This window comes from Periplaneta americana, chromosome 17, assembly GCF_040183065.1.
Source record: "Periplaneta americana isolate PAMFEO1 chromosome 17, P.americana_PAMFEO1_priV1, whole genome shotgun sequence".
In the NCBI taxonomy this organism is placed as follows: Eukaryota; Metazoa; Arthropoda; class Insecta; order Blattodea; family Blattidae; genus Periplaneta; species Periplaneta americana.
In genome coordinates, this window is record NC_091133.1 from 2,978,650 (window position 1) to 2,991,893 (window position 13,244).

Below are 13,244 nucleotides of genomic sequence, written 5' to 3' on the forward strand. Positions count from 1 at the left end.
GTCATCCTGGGGGATCATATATGTTGAATTTGTTATGTTGTCAGCGACTTTATTCCTACCATGTTTCAGTATTTCCGAAATGGTATGGACACCTATTTTAGAAGCTCTGTCTGTTCGGCCTTGCCAATAGGAAAAGTTAATTTCACACGTACAACTTCATTACTATTTACATTTACAGTCTGCAAGTTAATAGGGATTACATGCTTTCACTCATTCTACTGTCAGGAAAAAAATTTGGATTTTTAATCAATGTTGGAATGTAGTAACTCTAATATTTTTAATGATACAGGATTCTGAATGATTTGATTTTCTTCAAGCACGTCACGAGAGAGAATTCCATACATCGATGGTGTTGAACAGCAACCTTTATGTCAAAAATATTAACAAAATGACAGGGTTGGGCAGATAAAACCGGCCCCATCTCATGTCACATGATTTGGAAAATAAATTATGTAGGGTATTGATTTCTTTTCTTTTTCTTGAAAATGTAATTATGTTGGCTATACTGTATCTCCCGCGTGTTTTGTGTCATTGTTGTTGCGCCATTGTTGCTTATAACCTCTTCTGGTTGCTGTTTAAAAGTCAGACGTTCTAAACTCATGTAAAGAGTTGTTCTTTAAATAAGCATGACTTATTCAATACCAGAGCAAATATTCATTGTGGAGGCGTACGTACAAACCAGCTCTATTAAGGGAGCACAACAATTATTCAGAGACAAATATCCGCTTCACTCAGTACCAGTGAAAAGCAGCATTCAAGATTTGGTGCGAAAATGGCGTACGACTGGATCCATCAAAAATGTAACAAGGAACAGAACTCCTTCTGTCCGGACTCCTCAGAAGTGCACAGAAGTGTCTAGATGCAGATGGAGGGCAGTTCCAACATTTATTATGAAGGTAAATGCATTTTATTTATTTTCATTCCATTTGAAGTTTGTTTCAAATCATTAGTACCCATCAATGTCATAACACGGGCCGGTTTTATCTGCCCAAACCTGTACCTATCAAAAACAGTCCTTCCTAACCTTCTGCAAACACATGTTATGTCCAGAAATGGATACAAACTTTACAAAAAATATTTAAATACTCCCTTATATAAGAGTCAATGTTGCCAATTCTACATAAATATACTCTCATCATGAAATTTCGACATTCCATCCCACCCTAATGATAGAAAAACCAGTCCAAACCTGTGGAGTAACGGTCAGCGCGTCTGGCCGCGAAACGTGGTGGCCCGGGTTCGAATCCCGGTCGGGGCAAGTTATCTGGTTGAGGTTTTTTCCGGGGTTTTCCCTCAACCCAATACGAGCAAATGCTGGGTAACTTTCGGTGCTGGACCCCGGACTTATTTTACCGGCATTATCACCTTCATATCATTCAGACGCTAAATAACCTAGATGTTGATACAGCGTCGTAAAATAACCCAAGAAAAACAAAAAATAAATAAATTGAAAAACCACTAGAGTTAGCGGAAAGCCACTGATAGTGTCAAGTATGACATCGACATTTTCCCAAACGTTTTTACCCGTCCCAATAATCGTGTCACTGAGCACTAGCAGAAGTATTTCAAAGTTTGTCAATTTATTATACCTTTGCTTGTGACTTATACCATGGCTAGAAAGTTTGTTTATGCTGTCAGATATCATTCACTGCCAGTGTACAACAGGAGATACCCATCCTCCTATGCAGGCAGCTATTCCAATGATCGCAATGCAGAAAACAAGCCTGCTTAACAGACCCCTGCACAGCGTTAGCAAGTGAGGTGCCATCAACTTCGCAATAGAAGTTGGTAGACTGCCACGTAGGCGAAAGGAACTGGCCACCCTACCCAAATATTTCCGAGCCTAGTTGCCTCATAATTGGTGCCTTTGGTATCACTTGTGAGGTTAAGAGCTGTTGACTAAACAACAACAGACTGCCACGAAGTCCCCAATCATGCAGAGGTTGCAAGATTCCATAACGCCATGTGGTATTGTAAGCCTTTTCTAGATAAAAGAAGACAGACACCAGGGGCCCGTTTCTCAAAACTCATGGACTAGTAATACTAATCTGTACAGTAGTAATATTAGTTCATTTTATAAGTCTGTGTTTCAAGAAACTACAAGAGTAAAGTAGTAGTTACCAGTTCACAGACTAGTAATATTGGTCCATTTCACCAGTTCATAAATGATCCTGTTTCTCAAAATGCTAATCTAGTTGATTATACTAGTATTTAACAGGAATATTCCTACAAGACTCTAAAGACTGGTGAGTTCTATATTATCAGTTACCAGTGGCAATCTTTCTCAGATAATCAAAACAAAATATTGTAGTAATTTTTTTAATATATGTGGTTTAGTGATTCCGATTGAAGTAGTAAAGAAGTTGTTGTGAGAAGAGCTAAAACTATATCGAGAAGGAACAATTATTATTCCTTTAAGGGAGCATTGTTTAAATATAATGAATGGTTTAAATAAAGTGCTGAAAAGCTTGGAAAGTTGTTAAATAAAGTGGGACCTGCCATAACAAGACAAACAAATAGAAGTCATGCATTATCAGCAAACCTTCAAATACAAATTGCTCAAGAAATCGGGATGTTGATTATTTTCCAATGCCATCTGCCCTACACCAGCAACACTTGCAGAATTTTTTTCCTAATAATCTAATACCAATTCATCAACTGCAGTAATTTTTGCTAACTTTCCTTCTCCACGCCAGTTCTTCTGACATTGTCAACTTTAGCCTACAAATTAAATATAAAACGACACTAATTTATGAATAGATCAAACGTAAAACTGAAAAAAAAAATTAGCGAATTTTTCAAGTCATAAGCAACATTCATATCGCAGTAGACCCACTAGCTACATAATGTGTTCATATTATGATACTGTGAACTTGAATTGGTACTTATCAAAGTTGCTTTCTTAATGTTGGGTCAGTAGGTGTCCCTAACGTATGCATAATCTTTGTTCTGAGGTATCAGTTCATAGCCTAACACATGACAAAATTTTTTGTCCATTCGTTTACTTTATCAGTTTTTGTTATTATGCTTGAAAAAGCACCGAATGATATATCCTTTGATTCATTAATCATATTGAGTATACTTAATTTGCTTTCAATTGATGGAATTTCAAGAGAAGAGAGAAGTAAGAACCAAACACAAACAACTTAGCCTCCTAACCTCAAATAACAATACCTACCAATGGCTATAAACAAATGAACTCAATCAGCTGACTAGTGAAAGATTGTCACAAGTTACTAGACTGGTAAAATAGTTTGAGAAACAGAATCTACTAGATCTGGTGAAATATACTCTGGTAACTAGTAACTGGTGAACTACTAAACTAGTATTTTGAGAAACAGGCCCCTGATGCTCCTTCTTGAGGAAAGCATCTCTAATGGGAATCTCCACCTGAACAAGATGGTCTGCGGTTGATCTGTGCTTACGAAAACCACACTGGATATTAGATAATTGGTTTTCCGATTCCAGTAGCCACATTAGGTATCTACCTATAATTTTATCCATAACACACAGCTGGTAAGACAGATTGGTCTGTAGCTTCCAGATAAAGAAGGATCATTCCCCGCTTTCCGGACTGGGATTACAATGGCGAAACGCCACGTAGATGGCAACATCCCCTCAGTCCAGTTTCTGCTCTACAATCTTGGCAGGAAAGATTATGCAACTGGCCAAGATTTCGAAGCATATGGTTATGGATGTTGTCAGGGCCAGGGCAGATGTCGGATGTGTCTAGTGCCGCCTCTATCTCCTTGGTTGTAAATGGTGCATTGTAATATTCTACATTGTCTGATGTGAAATTTAGACTAAGTTTTTCCACTGCCTCCTTGCCTTTTAAAAATTCCGTATCATAGTTCCTTGAGCTGCTTATTTGTGCAAAACTGCAAATATTTCAGCAATTTCTACAGGACTGGTGGTTGTTCAAATGACAGAACTACATTTACTCATTATTCGAGTGACTTCGTCCCATATGATGTTACCTAGGGCGTTGCTTTTCAAGGAAGCGACAGTTTGTCTTCTCAGCTCGACGACGTTTAACCTGGACAACATTCTCTTGGATCGGATGGCGCTGGTTTGGCGTAAGGCAGGTTTGCATCCACCAGGGGACAGATGCGTTTTGGCCTGCTGGACGACCGTGGAATAGGCAATTCTGCTGACAATCACCACATTTGAGAAGTGTTCTACTATGGAATCCACACTATTATGCCCATTATCATCGAATGAGATGGACTCCGATCCAGTCCGCCTTTTTAATAACCCAGTTTGGAGAGCGAGATTCCGCAGGACGTAAAGCGAGCAACACATTCGGATGGGTAGTGGTCACTGCCATGTAGATCGTGAATCACAGACAACTCGAAATGCATAGATAACACTGGTCTACTAATGGAGATAGTAAGTATTGTGGGCCAAGAACAGGTGTGTTGCTTTCCCTGAATTCAGGGTAATGAAATGTACAAAATACATAATTCTGCCATTTTATTTCCTGTTTCATTTTCGGAATTAGAACCCTAAGAGTGGTGAAATCCACTAAAATCTCTCACTAACAGATATGGAGCTGATACCTGGGACAGAGGATCTTGGTTGAACGAGGATTGAGCGTATTCTCTTCCTGCACTTCCAGCCATCTTACATGTCATACCAACATAACTTACGAGGCATTACGAACGTTCCGCGCTAGTTTGCAATATTGCAGCGGGATGGTTACGCGGGTATTTAAAATGTATAAATTCATAGCTATCGATATAACATAACGAATGTTTCGCGCTAGTTTCTAATGTTCGAGCGGGAATTCGTAGTTGTGGAAATGGCTGCAGTAGGTGATCGTATTAATATTAGAAAGCTGAGCATTATTAATAGTGAAAATGAAGCGCAACAGTGGTGCCGGGAGAAAGGTCTGCTTCCCGCAAATATGGAGTGTCCACTTTGTGGGGAGTTTTCGTACTCCCAAACAATAAGGGAGTGCGATGAGACTAATGTACCAGATGTAGCGGAATCAACGATCACGGATTGGTTTTCATACTTGAGGGAAGTGTGTAGAGGTAAGAAAATGAACTGTTATGGCAGATTGGGTTAATTTAGGATTTTACTGACAGGTTAGGTTAGTTTAGGATTTTACTGACAGGTTAGCTTAGGATAGATAACGATGAAAGAGTAATGGAACGTATCGTATGATGACGCAGAATATCTGCATGGAAATATCATATGTACTTCGGTACATTGAAATAATATTAGGATAGATAAGGTTAGTGTAGGATTTTATTGACAGGTTAGGTTAGCTTAGGTTTTTATGGTGCGTTACGTAATTATTTGTGACAGGTTAGGTTAGTTTAGGATTTGTGATAGGTTAGGTTAGTTTAGGATTTTAGTGACAGGTTAGGTTAGTTTAGGATTTTAGTGACAGGTTAGGTTAGTTTAGGATTTAAGTGACATATTAGGTTAGTTTAGACTTTTATAATGCGTTGCATAATTATCTGTGACAGGTTAGGTTAGTTTAGGGTTTTGGTTAGGTTAGTTTAGGGTTTTGGTTAGGTTAGGTTAGATAAGGTTAGTGTAGGATTTTAGTGACAGGTTACGTTATCTTAGGTTTTTATGATGCGTTACGTATTAGGTTAGTTTAGGATTTAGTGACAAGTAGGTTAGTTTAGGATTTTAGTGACAGGTTAGGTTAGTTTAGGATTTTAGTGACAGGTTAGGTTAGTTTAGACTTTTATGATACGAAGCATAATTATCTGTGACAGGTTAGGTTAGTTTAGGGTTTAGGTTAGGTTAGTTTTGGATTTTGGTTAGGTTAGGTTAGGTTAGGTTGGGTTAGAATTTTGGTTAGGTTAGGTTAGTTTAGGGTTTTGGTTAGGTTAGGTTAGTTTAGGGTTTTAGGTTAGGTTAGTTTAGGGTTTTGATTAGGTTAGGTTAGGTTAGTTTAGGATTTTGGTTAGGTTAGGTTAGTTTAGGGTTTTGGTTAGGATAGGTTAGGTGAGGTTATGTTAGGGTTTTCTTTAGTTTAGGTTAGTTTAGATTAGGTTACGATTTTGGTTAGGTTAGGTTAGTTTAGGGTTTTGGTTAGGTTAGGTTAGTTTAGGATTTTGGTTAGGTTAGTTTAGGGTTTTAGTTAGGTTTATGTTAGGTTAGGTTAGAAATTTGGTTAGGTTAGTTTAGGATTTTGGTTGGGTTAGGTTAGTTTAGGGTTTAGGATAGGTTAGGTGAGGTTAGGTTAGGGTTTTCTTTAGATTAGGTTAGGTTGCGATTTTGGTTAGGTTAGGTTAGTTTAGGGTTTTGGTTAGGTTAGGTTAGTTTAGGGTTTTAGTTAGGTTTGTTTATGTTAGGTTAGGTTAGAAATTTGGTTAGGTTAAGTTAGTTTAGGGTTTTGGTTAGGTTAGGTTTGTTTAGGGTTTAGATTAAGTTAGGTTATTTTAGGTTTTTGTTATGTGTTAGATAGTTTTAGCTTTTTTATGCTTTGTGTAGGCAAATCTGTGACAGGTTAGGTTGGGTTAGTTTAGGATTTTGTTGAGAAGTTGGGTTAGGTTAGTTTAGGCTTTTGTTATGCTTTGCATATACGAAACTGTGCAATGTTGGGTTAGGATAGTTTAGGTTTTATTGACAGGTTAGGTTAGTTTTGGAGTTTAGTGAAATAGGTTAGGTTAGTTTAGACTTTTATGATGCGTTAGGTTAGGTTAGTTTAGGTTTTTGTAGGCTTTTATTTGCTATAAGTGTTATTTTCTTTCAGACAATGTGGATCGCCGTTAGAAGAACGAACCTAGAATTGGAGGGCCGAATCATATAGTAGAAATTGATGAATGCAAGATTGGACGTAGGAAATTTTAGGCTGGTGGTCGTATTGTGGAGGGTTCTCGGGTTTTGGGCATGATAGATCGTGAGACGAAGGAAGTGCGATTGGAGATTTGTCCGAATAATAAGAGGGACAAAGATACTTTTCTTGGTGTTATTCGGAAACATGTCGCCGCTCAAACCACAATAATGACGGAATGCTGGAAGGGATATGAAGGCCTGGATGTTAACAATTTCCGTCATTTGACTGTGAATCAGAGCCTCAACTTTATTGATCCGGAAAGCGGTGCATGCACGAATTTGATCGAAAACGCAAGCGATTGAGTGTGGCTGTCGTGAAGTAGTGATTTTTTGTTTTTTACGTTGGCAGTTGAAGGACGTCATTGTGTATCATAATGGCGGGCTTCGAAAGAAAGTTCAGTTGTGAAATTTATGTGTTTATTGTAGTATTATATGCTCCAGCGGAGTGTTTTTCAGTGCGTATTGAATTAATAACAGTTCAGCGTTCTTCACATTACATCGTATCGTGTGTTTCATGTGACTAAAATCGTTTCACTGACTAGAAAACAGAACGTTTGCACTCACATTACGTTGGACGTTTCATTTCACAGGTAATTTGCCACATATCTCTACAGTTATTTTACTTGTAACAATTACCAATAGAATGCTTAAGTTTTAAAATGCATCTCCACAAAAAATTCCATCAAATTCGCTTTATAATTCGAACATTTTGTATTGCAAAATCGTCGGAATCCGCTCAATCCTCGTTTCACCAGGATCTTCACTAAAAACTATGAAAATCTGAATGCTAGTCAGAGTTATTGTGGAAGATATACTTTGGGTAGGAGGGCACTGGCAAGATGGCCGTACCAGTGAACGTGGTATCCCGGAAATACCAGGGAGTTTTCAGGTCGGAGGTGTGTCTCCTGAAGGCACAAAATAGCAGGGTTCTCATGATAGATCAATTGTTGTAGTTCTGTATATCTGCTGCGTACACCGTTCACATTCCACTGTAAAATATCAGTCATCACGAGCAGCTAAATCATGGTGACTTCACAGGGGATTTTCTGTCTTGGACTGCTCAGTATTTGTATTGTATTATATTTTCATTCCATAGTATTCGTACATCACTACACAGCTTGAATATGCAACATGTTAAAAAATCTTAATAGTACTAAAAACTGTTAATCATAGTCACAGTTTAGTTGAAATATATACAGAAGAGTTTTACAAATTTCTAGTACAGTGATGTCAACTGATGCCCAGAGCAGCAGGCGCGCGCTTTAGAGCCCAGGAGAGCCTGAGCACTTTACAGCGGAAAGGAAAAACACAGCGAAAGAGGTAGAATATGCCGGTGGTCGAGCTATATACAGGGATGGCCAGCACTGATTCAATGGATAAAGGGAAGAGAACTTATTAAAACTGTAGCCGTGTTAATTTTTAGATTTGTCTGAGAAGTATAAGTGCATTATAAGAATGTAAGGTTTAATTTTAAGGCTCATTTTTCACAAGTTTGCTTTTTTATTCAAAAGGAATGTTTTCTCAACTTTTTTACAGAAAAGTGACATTTTCAGATATGTTTGTTTAATAGCCTTACAGGTACTAAAACAATGTTTTCGTAAATCCAATATATCGTAAATACGTATTACTGAAGATAGTGTATTAAAATGTTTGAAAATATTCGTATGGAAAATGTTTGTAAGGAAATGAATTAACAAAGCAAATGCTGTTACATCACAAACTAAAGATATTTGCCTATGTGTTGGTAAAACGTCAGCTCTATAGCTTCAGCAATTTCGAGATAATTTAATATTCTGATAACAGAAAGTTGCGCACCAATATCACCTAAAAGCATAATGCGATGAGTCTTATTATGTAATATTAGTTACAGTTAAAACATATACCTAGGGAACTTTACTTTTTTTACTATAATATTGTTTATGCTCGAACATGCCGAAATGTAGTGATTATACACCTGGTAGCAGTCCTATAATGCATGTCATTAAAGTACAGGTGTTCAGCCAATGACAAGTCAGCTTTGTACCGTTATAAAACCGCAAGTATCGATTATTCTCGGATATGCAATCGAAAGAGAATTAGCGAAAAGTCACGGAGGCTGGAAATCCAATACTGTCGCAGAAGGTTATGTTCTGTTACTATAATAATTAGAGTTAATTGTAAATAATATTCAAATAAATTCAATTTGACATCGCGTTTTTCAATTCTAAATCAATTTTCAGGTTAAATCAGAGTAATGTTAATCTTATTCTGTGCCAAGGTCAATGAAATTCGGCCTCGGAAAAAATCAATACTTTCGCGTCTGCGCACATCTCACAATTCAGGTCAGTTCGCACATTACCATAATTTTGAATCATTTCAAGTTAGAAATATGGTCGAGCATAAAAAGTCGTATGAAACTTGCCTATAATGGTAATTTGCGCTCGTTTCATAAACAATCATACTTGCGTCTTAATTACTACCATAATAAGCTCGTTGCATAATGTACTATTTGATTACTTTTATAAGGCTAAAGATACCATCAATATCAATTTCAACTTATGATGTCAAATTCAGTGTCTTTCTTTGGGATAACACTTTCTTTATGAATGATGTGTTTAATTCACTTTGTACAGTATAGTTGTAGTTATTATGGAATTAGTGTGAATATTTCTTCTTTAATCTTTATTATGTTATTAACGTTTAAAACACAACTGCAATATTAGGCTAAGAAATAGGTGTTAGTACTTTTGTTTTACAGACAATATAGAAAATAACAAACAGAAAGAAGCCATATAAAAATAACCACATAAAATTTCACGTTCCGTTTGAAGTTTGTACACCACTGTTTACTTAATCCAACAGGCTGTTTATTCCTCCTACCATACCTAGCGCTTAATGCCCGCGCACGACGTCAAGGTCAGAAAAATGCGCTTGCTTTGACATCACTGTTCTAGTACAACACAAGGGGTTGGTGTCGATATTTAATGCAAGACAGATATATTCATGGAGCGTTGTTGAATGTCATAAATTCACCTACAGAATACAAAACGTGAGAAATAGGTACATAAAAATGGCAGCAGAATTTGCTGAAACATTTAAACCGAAAAAAAGAATCTGGAGCAAATGAAAACATATTGAGAGATCTTAAAAATGGTAGCAGCATTTGATGAAAGAAATAAGCCGAAAGAAAAGGATATGAAGCAAAGAAAAACATATTGCTACACCAAAATAATAAAAAATTGCATAAAAGAATAGAATAGGCATAAATAAAAGATTAAGATGACAGAAGTGCACTTTAAAGGTCAAAATTGGGTACATTCAGATCTCCTCAATCACTTGAAAAGGCAGTGAAAAAAGGCATTTTGATCTTTTGAATATAACGTGATGTGATGATATGCATGAAAACTGCATGTTTAATGAATGTGTATTGTGCAGGGAAATTCTAGATTATTGATATAAAAAGGAAAACATTTTTGTGACTGCTTCAATGCATTTATTTGACAAATACAGATAAAACTTTAAAAAATTACCTCTTCGAATTTTCATGGCCATTCACAGATGTCCGATGGGGGTGCAATTCGTAACACCGCAGATGCTACACGATACTTCAGTTCTGCCACACTCGTGTCAGTATAGTCTGATCAACTGAATCAGCCACGTCGCCTATCTGTCGCCTTGATTGCTGTAGTCGTGTGGAAATTGGGGTACAAACACCTTGTTCTCCACATACCCCCCCCCAAAAAAAATGCACAAGAGGTTAGGTCGAGTGACCTCAGGACCACAACATCTATAGCACACCATCCAACCAACAGGGCCAATCCGGCATTCTGGAAAATGACTGCGTACGACGTTATGCCAGTGAAAAGTTCTCCAGTGGCATGGTATGTTGTTTGTCCGGGGCTTCGTATGTAGGTCGCACCAATGTTATCCAGCTCTTCATCGTTGGCGAACGACCTCTTGCAGAGGAGCATGTCTCCTCAAAACATTTTACCCACCTGATGATGTGATCGTTGCTTACGAGATTATACAAGCTGGCGCATAGTTCGATCGAGAGTAGGTCTCTGAGAGTCATGACAATTTCTGCTGCTAGGTTCGCCTCACTGCACTAAGAAATTATGAATAGTTCCATTACTAAGCATTGTGTATCGTGAAAATAGTTTGATTAATTTTGCATTACTGATCGAGTACGAAAATTATAAATATGCCAAGCATATTACAGTCTTATTTGAGATTTATTGATGACTTGTTAAATATCAGTATGCAGATTTTCAGCGTCATTTAATGGAATTTACAATTTTGTTTCCCGAAAGTCTGAATTTGTTGAATTAAAAATTTTGCTTCCAAACTACATTGTTCATCTGGTTCATTTACTTTGGCAGGTTGATTGTTTTCAGTTCCGTGTTTTTCCTTCAGATTCCGTTCCCTCTAATTTGTTATAATTGCTGAAAGTGAACTACCGGTTTCTGCTACTTCCAGACATTATTATCATTATCATTATTATTATTATTATTATTATTATCATCATCATCATCAAAATCGAATTAATATAATTCTTAGCTTGTCTTGTCTTAAGGCAATCAGTAGCGTTATTCGAGGAAAAGAGTATGATTTACCACCATCATTTATCGTGGCGAAATATTCCACGACAATAGTTAATTATTGCTGAATATTGACACGTATACGATTTGCATTATTTAGGATACAACATACGCAGCTATGCGATTTTAATGTTGAGCATGCCGAGTTTAGAGTAATGTACTCTCCTCATCCTCCAAGCCAAATCAAATATTATTACGACATTACGAGTAATAAATAAATAAATAATAATTACTACAATTATTCGTTGTGATAAAGTACAATTATCACTGCATTGTGTACCGAAAATTTTACTTTATGTTTTCATTAAAATGACATGTTCGCATGAGTGACTACAGAAAACAGCTCAGGGAAGCGAGATTCAGACATTACTAAAAATGAAATGGGGATCGGGGAGAGCAGATGCGCATGTGCCTATGGGCGGCAAATTCTAAAGAAATATTGTCCCTGAGATTCCTAAGATATTTGTTTATGTTTTCAAAAATGGTCAAATTGGAAAACCATTTCTAATCACATATATTGCAGTCTAACTTCCTAATTAATTTAATTCTAACTCCTAATTTAAAAACTGTTAACAGACTAAAATATAATAGCATTTGCTATTACTATCCACTACTGGATTAATCTTGCACAGGATAGGGACCGATGGTGGCGGGCTTATGTGATGGTGGCAATGAACCTGCGAGTTCCTTAAAATCGATTTGTAAGTAAAAGGTTTATCAGCAGGCCTATTAGATATTTATTTCACCGCTGCAAGTTGTGCAAGAAAAATCGCACATTTGTACTAATCATGTATTGTGACTGCTGTTTGCTTTAGTAAAAATCATAACACTTCAACGTCAATATATTTAAAAAAAAAGAAAGGGATAAGTTAGGCCTACTTACAAATGATTAAATTATGAATTCAGGCAAATGGAAGATAATACAGTACCTTAATTCACTGTAATAATAATAATAATAATAATAATAATAATAATAAATGAATACGTGAAAAGAGTAGACTACAGTGTTTATGTAAAATACATTGTTTCTTTCATTATTTCCGAAAAGGTACGGTGTATGAACTGAACAACAGAAAGTTAGTACTTTAGTTTATAATATGTAATATCTTTTAATATCAAGAATTACAGCCTTTTATTGTAATATAATTGAGACGTAGAAGTTTGGAAATTACGTCTATTATCCATAAAATATTGTAGGAAGCATTTAATAAGCAACGGTGAGTCCTTTAAATGTCCCAAATGTCAATGTCATTAAAGTGTTCTGCTATGAATATTTAGGATGGAACAGCGCTCCGAGCGGTGGAATTGGCTTTACGCGGGAACCACTTCAGACCCGTATTTCAAGTGCTGTGCGCCAGCTTGTATAATCTCGTAAGCAACGGTTATGATAGTGATGTGCTTCTTTAGCAAACGTGTTTCGGAAATTTCTTTGAACAACGATTATCGATGACGTTTTTGCGTATTCTAGAACAAAATAACCTTTTTCTATCGCTGATGCTGCCATTTCAATTAAGAGCGCCTCGAGTGAGCAATGGCGAGCTTTCAATGTTTTTCTTTATTGCCAATCTTAACCTCAATTAACTTTTCATGCTACATGTGTATTTGAGAAATAAATTCATTACAGTAGTAACAGTAATATTTTCTCTTTGCACCAATGATTTATAATTGTCCTGTATTTTTTCGAGACCAAATGCCCATTATTTACAGTTACATGTGTTTTCAAAATGAAAATAAATGTCATTCTTTTAAATCTTAATTTTACTTTACATAATCTGAGATATTGTGTTTAATGCTGCTTTGAAATGAAAAAACAAAGCAACAGAATGTAAATGTCACAACCATTATGCAGCAGAATATTTATTAAAA